This window comes from Apodemus sylvaticus, chromosome 2, assembly GCF_947179515.1.
Source record: "Apodemus sylvaticus chromosome 2, mApoSyl1.1, whole genome shotgun sequence".
Lineage (NCBI taxonomy): Eukaryota > Metazoa > Chordata > Mammalia > Rodentia > Muridae > Apodemus > Apodemus sylvaticus.
The window spans coordinates 82,253,601-82,271,611 of NC_067473.1; positions in this window are offsets into that span (position 1 = coordinate 82,253,601).

An 18,011-nucleotide genomic window follows, 5' to 3' on the forward strand; every position below is an offset into this window, starting at 1 on the left:
TTTAACAGATATATATAGAACATTTCACCCTAAAGCAAAAGAATATACCTTTTTCTCAGCACCTCATGGTAACTTCTCCAAAATCGATCATATAATTGGTCACAAGACAGACCTCAACAAATATAAAAAGATCGAACTAATCGCATGCCTCCTATCAGATCACTATGGAATAAGAGCTGTCTTCAATAGTAACAAAAGCTACAGAAAGCCCACATACACATGGATGCTGAACAATATTCTACTCAATGATACCTTGGTCAAGGAAGAAATAAAGAAAGAAATTAAAGACTTTTTGAACATAATGAAAATGAAGATACAACATACCCAAATCTATGGGACAAAATGAAAGCAGTGCTAAGAGGAAAACTCATAGCCCTGAGTACCTCCAAAAAGAAAATGGAGAGAGCATACACAAACAGCTTAATGACACACCTGAAAGCCCTGGAACAAAAAGAAGCTATTTCACCCAGGAGGAATAGAAGGCAGGAAATCATCAAACTCAGGGCCGAAATCAATCAAGTAGAAACAAAGAGAACCATACAACAAAACCAGGAGCTGGTTCTTTGAGAAAATCAACAAGATAGATAAACCCTTAGCCAGACTAACCAAAGGGCACAGAGAGAGTATCCAGATTAACAAACTTAGAAATGAAACGGGAGATATAACAACAGAAACTGAGGAAATTCAAAAAATCATTAGATCGTACTACAAAAGCCTATACTCAACACAACTGGAGAATCTGGAGGAAATGGACAGTTTCCTAGACAGATATCCGACACCAAAACTAAATCAGGATCAAATAGATCAACTAAACAGTCCCATAACACCTGAAGAAATAAAAAGGGTCATAGAAAATCTCCCAACCAAAAAAAAGCACGGGACCAGATGGCTTCAGTGCAGAGTTCTATCAGACCTTCATAGAAGGGCTAACATCAATACTCTTCAAACTATTCCACAAAATAGAAACAGAAGGAATTTTACCCAACTCATTCTATGAAGCCACAATTATGCTGATACCAAAACCACACAAAAGAAATTCTGGGGGAATCAGTATCCCTGACTTCAAGCACTACTACAGAGCAATAGTGTTAAAAACTGCATGGTATTGGCACAGCGACAGACAAGTGGACCAATGGAATAGAATTGAAGATCCAGAAAAGAATCCACACACCTATGGTCACTTGATCTTCGACAAAAGAGCCAAAAACATCCAGTGGAAAAAAGATAGCCTTTTCAACAAATGGTGCTGGATCAATTGGAGGTCAGCAAGCAGAAGAATTCGAATTGATCCATTCTTATCTTTATGTACTAAACTTCACTCCAAGTGGATCAAGGACCTCCATGTAAAACCAGACACACTGAAACTAATAGAAATGAAACTGGGGAAGACCCTTGAGGACATGGGCACAGGGGAGAATTTCCTGAACAGATCGCCAATAGCTTATGCTTTAAGATCAAGAATTGACAAATGGGACCTCATAAAATTACAAAGTTTCTGTAAGGCAAAGGGCACTGTTAAAAGGACAAAACGGCAACCATCAAATTGGGATAGGATATTCACCAACCCTACATCTGGTAGAGGGCTAATATCCAATATATATAAAGAACTCAAGAAGTTGGACTCCAGAAAACCAAACAACCCTATTAAAAAATGGGGTACAGAATTAAACAAAGAATTCTCACCTGAAGAACATTGGATGGCGGAGAAGCATCTTAAAAAATGCTCAACTTCATTAGTCATTAGGGAAATGCAAATCAAAACAACCCTGAGATTTCACCTTACACCAGTCAGAATGGCTAAGATTAAAAATTCAGGAGATAGCAGGTGTTGGAGAGGGTGTGGAGAAAGAGGAACACTTCTCCATTGCTGGTGGGGTTGCAAATTGGTACAACCACTCTGGAAATCAGTCTGGCGGTTCCTCTGAAAACTGGGCACCTCACTTCCAGAAGATCCTGCTATACCACTCCTGAGCATATACCCAGAGGATTCCCCACCATGTAATAAGGATACATGCTCTACTATGTTCATAGCAGCCCTATTTATACTTGCCAGATGCTGGAAAGAACCCAGGTAACCCTCAACAGAAGAGTGGATGCAAAAAATGTGGTATATCTACACAATGTAGTACTATTCAGCCATTAGAAACAATGAATTCATGAAATTCTTAGGCAAATGGATGGAGCTAGAGAACATCATACTAAGTGAGGTAACCCAGACCCAAAAGTTGAATCATGGTATGCACTCACTAATAAGTGGATATTAACCTAGAAATCCGGATTACCCAAAACATAATCTACACATCAAAAGAGGTACAAGAAGAAAGGAAGAGTGGTCCCTTGTTCTGGAAAGACTCAATGAAGCAGTATTCAGCAAAACCAGAACGGGGAAGTGGGAAGGGGTAGGTGGGAGGACAGGGGGAGAGAAGGGGGCTTACGGGACTTTCTGGGAGTGGGGGGCTAGGAAAGGGGAAATCATTTGAAATGTAAATAAAAAATATATTGAATAAAAATAAATAAATAAAAAAATAAAAATGATGAAAAAAATAACAGTTATAACCCCCCCGCCCCCCAAACAAAAGGACAAAACGGCAACCATCAAATTGGGAAAGGATATTCACTAACCCCATATCTGATAGACGGCTAATATCCAATATATACAAAGAACTCAAGAAGTTAGACCCCAGGGAACCAAATAACCCTATTTAAAAATGGGGTACAGATCTTAATAAAGAATTTTTACCTGAAGAAATTCAGATGGCCGAGAGGCACCTTAAGAAGTGCTCAACATCATTAGTCATTAGGGAAATGCAGATCAAAACAACCCTGAGATTTCACCTTACACCATTCAGAATGGCTAAGGTCAAAAACTCAGGAGACAGCAGGTGTTGGCGAGGATGTAGAGAAAGAGGAACACTCCTCTACTGCTGGTGGGGCTGTAAGATGGTACAACCACTGTGGAAATCAGTCTGGAGGTTCCTCAGAAAACTGGACATGACACTTCCAGAGGACCCTGCTATACCTCTCCTGGGCATATACCCAAAGGATTCCCCGGCATGCAATCAAGACACATGCTCCATTATGTTCATAGCAGCTTTATTTATAATAGCCAGAAGCTGGAAAGAACCCAGATGCCCCTCAAAGGAGGAGTGGATTCAGAAAATGTGATATATTTACACAATGGAATACTACTCAGCAATTAGAAACAATGAATTCACAAAATTTTTAGGCAAATGGTTTGATCTGGAAAAATATCATCCAAAGTGAGGTAACCCAATCACAAAAGAATACACATGGAATGCAATCTCTGATAAGTGGATATTAATTAGCCCAGAAGCCCTGAATACCCAAGGCACAAATTGCATAACAAATGACTCCCATGAAGAAGTATGGAGAGGGTCCTGATCCTGGAAAGGATCGATCTAGCATTGGAAGGAAATACAAGGACAGAGAAAAAGGAGGGAGGTGATTGGAGAAGGGATGGAGAGAAGAAGGTTTATGGGACATATGGGGAGATCATTTGGAATGTAAACAAAGAATATAGACAAAAAAACCAGACACACTGAAACTAATAGAAAAGAAACTGGGGAAATCCATTGAGGACATAGGCACAGGGGAAACGTTCCTGAGCAGAACACCAATAGCTTATGCTCTAAGATCAAGAACTGACAAATGGGACCTTATAAAATTACAAAGTTTCTGTAAGGGAAAGGACACTGTCAAAAGGACAAAACGGCAACCAACAAATCAGGAAAAGATCTTCACCAACCCTACATCCAATAGAGGGCTAATATCTAATATATACAAAGAACTCAAGAAGTTAGACTCCAGAGAGTCAAATAACCCTATTAAAAAATGGGGTACAGGACTAAACAAAGAATTTTCACCTGAAGAACTTTGGATGGTTGAGAAGCACCTAAGAAATGTTTATCATCAATCATCATTAGGGAAATGCAAGTCAAAACAACCTTGATATTTCACATCATACCAGTCAGAATGGCTAAGATTAAAAACTCAGGAGACAGCAGTAGCTGGTGAGGATGTGGAGAAAGAGGAACACTTCTCCACTGCTGGTGGGATTGTAAGATGGTACAACCACTATGGAAATCAGTCTGGCAGTTCCTCAGAAAACTGGGCATGACACTTCCTGAGGACCCTCCTATACCACTCCTTGGCATATGTCCAGAGGATTTTCCGGCATGCAATAAGGACACATACTCCACTATGTTCATAGCAGCCTTATTTATAATAGCCAGAAGCTGGAAAGAACCCAGATGTCCCTCAATGGGAACGGATACAGAAAATGTGGTATATTTACACAATGGAATACTACTCAGCATTTAAAAAAAACAAATTCATGAAATTCTTAGGCAAATGGTTGGAACTGGAAAATATCATACTGAGGTAACTCATTCACAAAAGAACACACATGGAATGCAGTCAGTGATAAGTGGATATTAGTCCAGAAACTCTGAATACGCATACACAACTCACATATCAAATCATTCCCAAGAAAGGGCCCTAGTCCAGGAAAGGCTTGATGCAGCATTGTAGGGGATTGCCAGGACAGAGAAGTGGGAGGGGGTTGATTGGGGAATGGGCAGAGGGAAGAGGGTTTATGGGACTTATGGGGAAGTGGGAACCGGGAAAGGGAAATCATTTGAAATGTAAACAAATAATATAGAAAATAAATTTTTTAAAAAAGGAGCTAATGGTTCTAATAGCCCCATAGGAGGAAATACAATAGTAAAAAACCAGTTATCCTGTATCTCCCAGGGAGTAAACTACCAACCAACGAGTACACATGGAGGGACCCATGGCTCCAGCTGCATATTTAGCAGAGGATAGCCTTGTTGGATATCAAAGGGAGGAGAGGCTCTTGGTCCTGAGAAGGCTTGATATCCCAGTATAGGGGAATGCCAGGAGAGGGAAGCAGGAGTGTGTGGGTACTTATTAATAAGTACCCAGTACTTATTAATATCTCCTAACATCACTGGAATAAATTCCCAAATAAAAAGACATAGACTAACAAAAATATTCTGCATATAAATCTTCAATTTTATCACAAAATGTTTGTAATTCCTCTTTCAATTAATTTAGCAATGTTTTTATGTCTATTTTTCTGCATTATTTTTTATCATAATCTTCAATTTTAACATTTTTTGGCATATCTTTTCTATTTACCAGAAATGTTTTCCATGTAAATCTCCGATTTTATTACAAAATGTTTTTAATTCCACCTTCAATTAATTTAGAAAGGTTTTTCATGTCTACCATTTTATTTGTATAATTTTCCATGATATAGACAATTTTAATGTTTTTATATATTTCTTGAATTTTATCAGAAATATTTTCCATGTAAATCTTCAATTTTACCTGAAAGTGTTTGTTATTCCACTTTCATTCAACTTAGAATTATTTTTATGCCTGTCATTTTATATGTATAATTTTCCATGATAATCATCAAGTTTAACATGTTTTTTTTCCATTTTTCTACAATTTTATCAAAAATATTTTCCATGTAGATCTTCAACTTTGTTAGAAAATGCTTATAATTCCACTTTCAATCACCCTAAAAATATTTTTATGTCTACCATTATTATATCTATATAAAATTTCCATGATAATCTTCAATTTTAAAGTTTTCTACATTTTCTACAATGTTATCAAAAATATTTTCCACATAAATACTCACTTCTATCATAAAATGTTTCTATTTTTTCAATTAATTTAGAAATGTTTTTATGTCTACCATTTTACTCTTTAATTTTCCATGAAAATTGTCAAATTTAAAGTGTTTTTCTATATATCTCTTCTATTTTATCAGAAATATTTTCCATGTAAGTCTTCAATTTTATCATAAAATGTTTTTTCTTCTGTTTTCAATAAAAAACATGCTTCTAAAAAAAGAAGTATAGTCCAATTCTAATTTTAAAGAAACAAATAGACCAAAAATACATATAATTTCTTATTAATTATACTTCAATAACTTATTAATATAATTACAAGTACAATTAATATTAAAAGATGATAATGTAAAAATGTAAAAGATAGTAATGTAAAATGTTTTTCTTATCTCAAAGATATGCACTTCAACCTCTCTATTTCATTTCCATTGCGTTGTAAATGTTTATCCCATACAGAAAATGACGCACCTTCATAAATTGTCATCTGTATTTGAGGCTCACTGGAACTGAGCATTGTGAAAAAAGACCATTGGCTATCATTGGTAAAAACTGGTTTGTCAACAGGGATATACACTGAGAAAGATCATGTTTTATTTAAAAAGAAAGTTGTGGTTTTGGTGTCTTATACATTAGTTTAAGTTGCAGTATTTAGTTGTAAGAATTAAAACTCAGAGTATATCCATAAACATTTTTATCAGTGGACTAGCCACACTATAGAATTGATCCAGAACCCAGACTAAACACCTGCAGCCATGTGTCTGAAGAAGCATGAAAGAGAGAGAGAGAGAGAGAGAGAGAGAGAGAGAGAGAGAGAGAGAGAGAGAGAGAGAGAGAGAGACACTTCACGCACAGCTCTGCATTTTCTGTGGAGTCACTTCACCTTTCCCTCATCACAATATTTGATTTTAGAACAGTCTTGTTTTATGCACATATAATGATCATTTTACTCTGTTTGAGAAGATTTAATAATGTAGGGAACATACAAGTATAGCAAGTTGAAAGTATCATTTTCATTTTAAGCTTCACCACATTTGCTGAGTAATGATGTAAAAGCTGTATGACTGCTCAGAGAGAACATAAAGTGAATTTGTGACTTTCAGGTGACAAGTGAAATTGTTGGCTGATATACGGTCCTCTGTCAGCAACATGAAGACATTTTTAGGAATTTCCAAAGGAGAAAGAACTTGGCCTCCAAATTAGTTCCACGAAATCTTTATAAAATATAGAATGCTTAATACTTTTTAATAAAGTAGTAATTCACAGCTCTTACCTGACAACTCTTAAATAATTTAAATGCATGAATTCTTATTTGGAAATTACATTTAGTGCACAGGTGTAACCAGAAGCACACAGATGCTGAATAGAATATTATAATCTCACAGTTATTAGCCAGTTCCCTTGAGATGAGGCAGCAGCAACAGGAATGGCACTGCAGAGACTGTGGAGAAGCAGTCATACACAAAACTTCATCAAAAGTTGCATGATGTGAGTTTGGGAAATATATGAGTGTTCATTGTAAATCTCTCTCTCTCTCTCTCTCTCTCTCTCTCTCTCTTCCTCTCTCTCTCTCTCTCCCTCTCTCTCTCTCCCTGTCTCTGTCTCTCTCTCTCTCTCTCTCTCTCTGTGTGTGTTTGCTTGCATTTTTGTGTGTTTCTGTGTGTATGCATGGTCGTGTATTTTGTGCACAAAATTGAAGGAGAAAGAGAGGAGGAGAAACACGGAGAGGATCAGGGAAAGGCAGAGGAGAGACAGAGACAAGAGACAGAGATTAGTGAACTATGAGGTCTATGAATTGATTACAAGGATATAGTGTTCTGGTGCTGCTACTGTGAACACATTTACATCACTTAAGTGAAGAATTGAGAGTTAAATCAAATATGTTCATGAAATAAAATGAACATAAAATTAAATGGAGGTATGTCCTCTCTTTTCTGAGTGACTTCGTCAGATCCAAAGTGCTCCTCTCTTGTGAACTAGTACAAACTTTCAAAGTAAATTATTTAAAAGAAACCTAAAATTCTGGAAGGCTTGAAAACATAAATTCATGTTTCTGACAACTGGTTTTTCTGTCATTGACACTCTGGTCTAGGGAGTTCATAATGGTTACTGGCATTATTTTGTTTCATTTTATTGACAATAATTTATAATTCTATATTCTGTTTTTCACATTAATTACGTTGTATTTGAGTTTGTGTGTATGAAAGACAGACAAACAGACAGGCAAACAGACAGACAGAGATAGGATTGCAACCTGTACTTCAGACGGACTTCAATCAAACCTAAGACTTCAATCAAACCCACTATTCTCCTACCTTAGCTTTGATAGTGCTGGAATCATAGGCATGTGCCACCAAATATGCCTGCATTTTGCATTTTTAATCTCTTATATACATTAGCAACTGATATTCTAGAAAAATGAAAATAGGCTTGTGATATTTGTCACCTAAACATTTACTCTTCAGACTCTTCAGTGTTTTGTGTGTGTGTGTGTGTGTGTGTTTTAGTCTATTTATCAAGCAATTATATTTTGTAACTGTAGTGATTTTTACTTTAAATAATTTTATACTACTAACAAATTGTGAATATATTCCTCCCTGATAATGAAAGTTTTATTAAATATAATTTAGCTTTAATGCTACAAAGTTCAATTAAGAAACCTGAGATAAGGAAAAGGAATTCATTTAAATAAAATGACTAAAACTACTACTGAAAATTATACTTCTGCAATAATAACTTTATAAGTGTTTAATAAATGAAGTGAGATTTCCAAATATTTTTGCAGTGCCTATATAGTGTTCTGGTGCTGCTACTGTGCACCAGATATTTCTCATAAAATTTGCTTTATGAGAAATCATTACAATAGATTAAACAAATCTATTTCAAACATTTGAAACTTGAGACTAAGAGAATTTTATGCTCTACCATGTTATTAATTTTGAAACTTTTCTAAGAATTCATCAATATGTGCAAATTTAACAGGCTAGGAAGTTACTGCTAAACACTAAATTACTTAATCTTTGTTGTATATTCAGGGCTTAAGTTTCATAAAATAAATGCATATAGTCAGTAACTTGAGAAAAGTGTAAAGTGGGAAAATACAAAGCACAATTCAAATGCATCAATATTATATACTGACCCTGGCAAAACAATAAATGCTTGCCATTTGGTTTTCACCCTGTAAGACAGCTCAAGTGTTTTGTATTACAGGGATGGAAAAGTTCACAGCTGGCCATAGGTAGGTGTAACTGTGATCTTAGAATTCTTGGAGCACACACTCAATACAATCCTCTGATAGGCTACTTAAAAGATTGAGATGGAGTTACTTTTTAAATATATGTCAGTGTAGATTCATAATAAATAGTAATGGTTGTCATTATATTTTCATTTAATATATAATACTCAATGATCATCTTCAGTCAATTATCTTTCCCTGTCTCTATTAATCCTTTTGTTAGGCCCTATCTACTGTCACACAACAAAGAGATCAAACCGAGTGAAACCTGTGTTCTTTTATTAATCCATATACTGATATTCATATGTCTACAAGCATATCTGGTGTACCTATGATACAAAATAGCTCAAAAGTAAAATTGTAAGCAGAATATGCTCAAATCATTTATTACAGAATACCACTTGATTCGACCACCTAGTGGTAGCAGTATAACAAAGAGAATTTTTAAAAGTACTCACCGTCTGAGCCTGCCATAAACACTCCTGTAGAATGAGGCTCTAAGAAGAACTTATAAAGAAGAAATGTCATCAGCTCATCTCCCTCTAGACCCATAGTTATCATGTCATCTGGAGAAGGCACTTCTGACCTTGACTTTGTCACAAAGTGGTACCATCAAATGGAAAAGTGAACTTCCCTAATTCCAGAATTACAAGAATACAAGCAGCTGAGCTCTGGGTTTCCCATGTGTGAGACATTCTCTTCAGGCCATAACTGTGTGTGTGTGTGTGTGTGTGTGTGTAATAACTGATCCCAGTCCTTGTGAACAAAAGCAAGAGTAATAATATCCCATTAAAAAGAAGTATAATAATAATTTATATTCCCCAAGGTATCCATCCTGTTTTGAAAACATTGATGGTGCCCTTCATTCACCTGCTTGTTGGGTCTTTCAGAGGGCAGTCATGATAGGTTCCTTTCTGTGAGCACTCCTTAGACTCAGTAACAGTGTTAAGCCTTGGGGCCTCTGTGAGCTGGATCCCAGTTGAGGATCCCTCAGTAGGCCTCCTTTTCTTCAGACTCTTATCCATTTTTGTCCCTGCAGTTCTTTCAGATAGGAACAACCATTGTTCATAGTTGACTGTGGGATGGCAGCCCCACCCCTCACTTCATGCCCTGTCTTCCTCCTGGAGGTGGGCTCTACATGCTCCTTCTCCCCACTGTGGGGCATTTCCTCCTTTGAGCCCTCAGTCTCTCAGCTCCCAGCTCTCTGGTACATTCTGGAGGGTCCCCCTACCTCCTGCCTCTGAGGATTGCCTGTTTCCATCTTTTTTGCTGGCCCTCGGGGCTTCAGTCCTTCTCCCCCACCCAGTACCTGATCATGTTCCCTCCTTCCTCTCCCTGTCCTCTTTCCAACCAGGTCTCTCCCTTCCTCATTCCTCCTGTGATTGCTTTCTTTTCTCTCCCAAGGGATTGAGGCATTCTCAGCTGGGCCCTTCAGGTTTTTCTACACTGTTTGTGTCCTGAGGAGTTTATCATGGTGTTCAGTACTTTTTTGTGGCTTATATTCACTTATTAGTACATTCCATGCATGTTCTTTTGGGTCTGAGTTACCTCATTCAGGATGATATTTTATAGATCCATCCATTTTTCTGCAAAGCTCAGGATGTCCTGTGTAGTATCCATTGTGTAAATGAAATAAATTTTCTGTATCTATTCTTCTGCTGTGGGATTTGTGTACTGTTTCTAACTTCTGCCTATCACAAACAAGGCTGCCATGAACATAATGGAGCACGTGCCTCTGTGGTCTGATGGGGAATCTTTTGGATATATTCCCAAGAGTGTAATAGCATGGTCTTCAGGTAGATCTACTTCCAATTTTCTGAGGAACCTTCAGATTGATGTCTAGAGTAGTTGTAACAATGTGGAATTGTACCAGAAATGGAGGATGTTGCTCTTCACATCCTTGCTTCCTTGTGCTGTCACCTGAGTGTTTGATCTTAACCATTCTGGTGCATGTAAGGAGGGATCTCACTGCTATTTTGATTTGCATTTCACTGATCACTAAGGGCTTTGAACATTTCTTTAAGCGCTTCTCAGTCATTCAAGATTCCTCTGTTATGAATTTTCTTTTTAGTTCTATACTCCATTTGTCAATTGGGTTGTATGGTTTCTTGGTGGTTAACTTCTTGAGTTCTTTATATATTTTGGATATTAGCTCTCTATTGGATTTGGGGTTAGTGAAGATTTTTTCCAAATCTGTAGGTTGTTGATTTACCCTATTGACTATGTCCTTTGCCTTTCCAGTTTCATGAGGTGCCATTTATCAATTCTTGATCTTAGAGCATGAGCCATTGGAGTTCTGTTTAGGAAATTTCTTCCTATGCCAATGAGTTCAAGGTTTTCCCCAATTTCTCTTCTATTAGATTTAGTACATCTGGTTTTATGTTGAAGTCCTTTATCCACATCTACTTGAGTTTAGTGCAAGTAACAAATATGGGTCTATTTTTATTTTTCTACATACAGACATCCAGTTATACCAGCACCATTTATTGAAAATACTTTCTTTTTGTCCATTGTATATTTTTGGCTTCTTTGTCAAAGCTCAAGTATCTATAAGAGTGTGGTTTTATTCTTTGGTCTTCAATTTTATTCCTTTGATCAACATGTTTGTTTCTGTGCCAATACTATGTCGTTTTTTATCACTATTGTTCTGTAGTATAGCTTGATGTCAGGGATGGTGATTCCTCCAGAAATTCATATATTGTTAAGAATTGTTTTCACCTTTCTGGGTTTTTTGTTTTTCCAGATGGATTTGAGAATTGCTCTTACCATGTCTTTGAAGAATTGTGTTGGGATTTTGATTGCCGTGAAACTTCTATTTAAAATACTAAGTATAGAAAACAAAAAACAAACCAAGATTGTCAATTGGAAGCTCTAAGTGAAAATTCAAGGCACAAATAAATAAGTGAAACCCATCACATGAAAGGGTTAATTTCCTTAATTCCAGGAAAACATTGGTATAGGAAAAGCTGATTTCTTGAGGTAAACTTTCAAAGTCAGAAGTGCCTGCAGCAATATGTACCAAGTCCTTAATGAGAATAAATCTATATGCCCACCAGTACTACTCCTATTAATAAAGGAAGAACAGTTTTCTACAACATAGACAGCCTAAAAATCTGTATTTCACAAACTAAACCCAACACATTACAGGACGCATTATTTGGTGCTGTAGAGAGGAATAAGCATAGTAAAGAAACTGAGGGGATTATGAAGCCATAATTATCAAAATAAAAATTACCACTAAGATCAAACACCAAAAATCAACAACATGGTGCCTAGAACTAACCCATACATTTCAATAATAATTCACTTATAAATGGCTTCAGTTCTCCACTCAAAAGACAGAGAGTGAATGAATGTATCAAAACCAAAATCGAGTTCTCTGCTGCCTACAAGAAACACAGTTTTAAAAGACAGGCACCATCGTTGAGTAAAGTGATAGGCAGGAGTACTCCAGTCAAAAGCAACCAGGATGAAAGCAGAAATCACTATTCAAATGTTTGCCAAAATAGGTCATATTCCCAGAGGAAGTACAGAAATCAATGCCAACATCAAGGATTAAAGAAGCGCAGTGGTAATGGTTATCCCTACATCTCACTAGATATTATTTGGCCTATATAAAAAAGATGGGTAACTCAAATCTGAAGCATTCATTCATAGAGAATGGCTGCTGACTGTGAGGAACTTAGTTTGGGAGTTTCTTCAACTGCACTTCTGGTAAACAATGCAATTTTTTTCTTCAAACCATTTAATATATTTCCTGATACTTGTGAGCAAATAGAAATCTTCCAAATTCTTTTCAAAATACTTTGTCATAAGGCTGAACTAAAGCAATGTGTCTTCATTTGACAATGCCTGGAGTAAATCTTTACATTTCTACCTCACAGTATACTATTTTCCAGCCCTATATCACATATTGTTTTAAGTGGATTGTAATCCCCTGCATCTTCCTCAAGATATCATGCTGGTCCACTATTCTGATGACAGTGTGCTGCTTGGACTGCATAAGCACACAGTAGCAAACTTTTGGGTCTTTTGGATAAAACACATGCCCTTAGAAGACTGGAAATAATTGCAACCAAAATTCAAGGACTTTCAATTTCAGTGATATTGCTAGTCCAGTGGTGTGGAGCGTGAAGAAATATCTATTCTCTGGTAGATGGTAAGTTGCTGCCACTGGTCCATCCTACTACCAGGAAGAAAACCTAAAATGCTTACTGGGCTTATATAGATTCTGGAGACAGTACATTCATCACAGGGATGCTTTACTGTAGACTTTGTGCAAAGGAACATGAAAAACTCTTACCTTTGAATAGAGCTGCAATACCATAAGGCTCTTTGACAAATCCATACTATGTTTTAGGCTTCTTTCCATGTGGTCCAAATATCTAACAGACGCAATTTATCTGAGGTTTCATTAGCAGATAGGAATTATGTTTTAAACCTTAGCAGACCCTATGTATGACTTGCAATGGAAGCCCTTGGAATTTGGTATCAAATATCTACCACCATCTGGAGTCAAATAGGCTCCCTTTGAGAGACAGATCTTGGCTTACTATATAAACTTAGAAGAAATCAAATATTTAATAGTGGGACAGCAGATTACCATGTCGTTCTCACTGCCCGTATAAGGTTTGTATTTTCTGAACAACCAAGTTATGAAGGTGGATATGTACAGTTGCCATCCATCATCAACTGGAAGTGCTGTATATGTGATAAGGCCTCAGCAGTTTATGAAGACACAACTAGTAGTGGAAAATACCTGTGATTCCATTTCTGTTATGTATAATGTATAATATATAGTGTATAATATATAATGTATAATGTGTAATGTGCAATGTATAGTGTATAGTGTATAGTACATAGTGTATAGTGTATATTATGTAATGTGGTTCTACTCCAAACATTCATTGATAGAATTATGTGATGTGACTTTCACTCAGATGATTGAAAACAATAAAGTAAAAGTGTGTGTCTTAATTAGGTTTCAATTGCTGTGAAAAGACACCATGATCAAGCAAACTCTTTTTTTCCCACTTTTTTTAATTCGATATAATTTATTTACATTTCAAATGATTTCCTTTTTCTAGCCCCCCCCACTCCCCGAAAGTCCCGTAAGCCCCCTTCTCTTCCCCTGTCCTCCCACCCACCCCTTCCCACTTCCCTGTTCTGGTTTTGCCGAATACTGTTTCACTGAGTCTTTCCAGAACCAGGGGCCACTCCTCCTTTCTTCTTGTACCTCATTTGATGTGTGGATTATGTTTTGGGTATTCCAGTTTTCTAGGTTAATATCCACTTATTAATGAGTGCATACCATGATTCACCTTTTGAGTCTGGGTTACCTCACTTAGTATGATATTCTCTAGCTCCATCCATTTGCCTAAGAATTTCATGAATTCGTTGTTTCTAATGGCTGAATAGTACTCCATTGTGTAGATATACCACATTTTTTGCACCCACTCACTCTGAAACTAATAGAAAAGAAACTGGGGAAGACCCTTGAGGACATCGGTACAGGGAGAAAGTTTCTGAACAGAACACCAATAGCGTATGCTCTAAGAGCAAGAATTGACAAATGGAACCTCATAAAATTACAAAGTTTCTGTAAGGCAAAGGACACCATCAAGAGGACAAATCGGCAACCAACAAATTGGGAAAAGATCTTCACCAATCCTACATCAGATAGAGGGCTAATATCCAATATATATAAAGAACTTAAGAAGTTAGACTCCAGAAAACCAAACAACCCTATTAAAAATGGGGTACAGAATTAAACAAAGAATTCTCACCTGAAGAACTTCGGATGGTGGAGAAGCATCTTAAAAATGCTCAACTTCATTAGTCATTAGGGAAATGCAAATCAAAACAACCCTGAGATTTCACCTTACACCAGTCAGAATGGCTAAGATTAAAAATTCAGGAGACAGCAGGTGTTGGAGAGGGTGTGGAGAAAGAGGAACACTCCTCCACTGCTGGTGGGGTTGCAAATTGGTACAACCACTCTGGAAAGCAGTCTTGCGGTTCTTCCGAAAACTGGGCACCTCACTTCCAGAAGATCCTGCTATACCACTCCTGGGCATATACCCAGAAGACTCCCCACCATGTAATAAAGATACATGTTCTACTATGTTCATAGCAGCCCTATTTATAATTGCCAGATGCTGGAAAGCAAACTCTTATAAGAAACAACATTTAACTGGCAATAGCTTATAGCTTCAAGGGTTCAGTCTATTATCATTATGGAAGCAACCATGGCAGCCTCCATGATGTTGTGGAGTTGGAGGAACTTGGAGTTATACATATTGTACCAAAGGCAGCTAGGATAAGACTGAGTCCCACATGGTTACAAGGAAAGTCTCAAATCCACTCCCACAATAGCCCACTTCCTTCAGTAAAGCCACACTTCCTAATAGTGCCACTCTTTGGGCCAAGAAAATTCAAACCACTACAACCTTGTTTGCTAATATTTGTACATAAAATGCAAAATAAAAAGTAGACAGCTTATAGCATTACAACTTATTTCTGGGACAATCATGGAAGACATAATTGAAGGAAATATATAGAACTTCAGGAATTACATATAGTTGTATTCTTGGAATACATAGAGCAAATGATAGATGTGCAATTGTTTATTGATTCATGGGATGTAGCCATTTGATTGGCTGGAAACTGAAGCTAGAACACACTGAAATTGAGGTTCTACTCCTTAGCCCTTTTCTTGAAATACACCATGTGTTGATAGAGGTTATATATGGATTGAGGGTGGGTCATTTCATAGCATGTGCATAGCATGTAGTTGCGTCAACATGATTGAATTGGTACCTTTTATAGTCTACTAGTCCAGAGATTTCAAATGAGCATAGATACCACCATATAATGATTTCAACTGAAGTATATAAAAATAGGTCTCTGATAAGTGTATGGACAGAAACTTATAGGATTAAACAAGTGATGGGATGTATATCATTGTTGATGTATATTCACAGGAGCAGTAACATCTCTTTTCAATTATATGAATGAAAAGTCCAGTAAATTCTTATTAGAATGATGTAGTAGATGATGCATAGCTAGTATATATATATATATATATATATATTATTCAAATTACCTAATTGCAGGGTTATATATTACTAAGATGAAATAAATGAATAAGCATTAGAATATAGTATAGATATAACCTAAAAACAGATAAAATAATTTTGTGCATAGTGTTGTGGTTTATTTATGCTCAGCCCAGGGAGTCGCACTATTAGCATGCATGGCCCTGTTGGAGTAGGTGTGGATTTGTTTGAGTATGTTCATCACTGGTTGTGGACTTTTTTTAAAAAAATGTTAATGCATACAATTTTATTGTTTGAAGAAAACTTTCAAGTGTTTTTTTAATTTTTGCAGTTTCCAAGTATGAACAGCCATATCTTTGAGCCATGATGAGTCAGAAAGGAGAATTCTTTTTTCTAAATTCTTTGTTTACATTCCAAATGCTTTCCCCTTTCCCTGTTCCTCCCTCTCCATATGTCCCATAAGCCCTCTTATCTTCACCCATTCTCCAATCACTCCCTCCCTTTTCTCTGTCCTGGTACTTCCCTACAATGCTGGATCAAGCCTTTCCAGGATCAGGGCCCTCTCCTTACTTCTTTGGGAAGTTATTTGCTATGCTAATTGTGTCTTGGGTATTCAGGGCTTCTGGGTTAAATAATATATATTTATCAGTGAATGCATTTCATATGTGTTCTTTTGTGATTGGGTTACCTCACAATACTTAGGATGATATTTTCCAGTTCCAACCATGTGCTTAAACATTTCATGAATCCATAGTTTTTAATTGCTGAATAGTATTCCATTGTGTAACTATACCACATTTTCTGTATCCATTCCTCCAAGAGGGACATCTGGGTTCTTTCCAGGTTCTGGCTATTATAAACAAGGCTGCAATGAAAATAATGGAGCATGTGTCCTTAATGCATGCAGGGGAATCCTCTGGGTATACGCCCAGGAGTGGTATAGCCAGGTCCTTTGGAAGTGTGATGCCCAGTTTTCTGAGGAACTGCCAGACTGATTTCCGGAGTGGCTGTACCATCTTACAATACTACCAGTAGTGGAGCAGTGTTCCTAGTTCTCCACATCCCCGCCAATACCTGCTGTCTCCTGAGTTTCTAACCTTAGCCATTCTGACTGGTGTGAGGTAAAATCTCAGGGTTGTTTTGATTTGCATTTCCCTAATGTTGGGCATTTCTTAAGGTGCTTCTCAGCCATCCGAATTTCTTCAGGTAAAAATTCTTTGTTTAGCTCTGTACCCCATTTTTAATAGGCTTATTTGGTTCCTTGGGGTCTAACTTCTTGAGTTCTTTGTATATATTGGATATTAGCCCTCTATCCCATGTAGGGTTGTGAAGATCTTTTCCCAATTTGTTGGTTGCCATTTTGTCCTTTTGACAGTGTCCTTTGCCTTACAAAAACTTTGTAATTTTATGAGGTCCCATTTGTCAATTCTTGATCTTAGTGCATAAGCTATTTGTGTTCTGTTCGGGAACTTTTCCCCTCTGCCCATGTCCTCAAGGGTCTTCCCCAGTTTCTTTTCTATTAGTTTCAGTGTGTCTGGTTTTATGTGGAGGTCCTTGATCCACTTGGAGCTTAGTACAAGGAGATAAGAATGGATCAATTTGCATTCTTCTGCATGCTGACTTCCATTTGAACCACCACCATTTTTTGAAAAGGTTATCTTTTTTCCACTGGATGTTTTCAGCTCCTTTTTCGAAGATCAAATGGCCATAGGTGTGTGGATACATTTCTGGGTCTTCAATTCTATTCCATTGGTCCACTTGCCTGTCCCTGTGCCAATACCATACAGTTTTTAACAGTGTTGCTCTGTAGTGTTGCTTGAGGTCTGGGATATTGATTCCCCCAGAAGTCCTTTTACTGTTGAGAATAATTTTAGCTATCCTGGGTTTTTTGTTATTCCAGATGAATTTGAGAATTGCCTTTTCTAACTCTATGAAGAACTAAGTTGAGATTTTGATGGGGATTGCATTGAATCTGTATATTACTTTTGACTAGATGGCCATTCTAACTATGTTAATCCAGCCAATCCATGAACATGG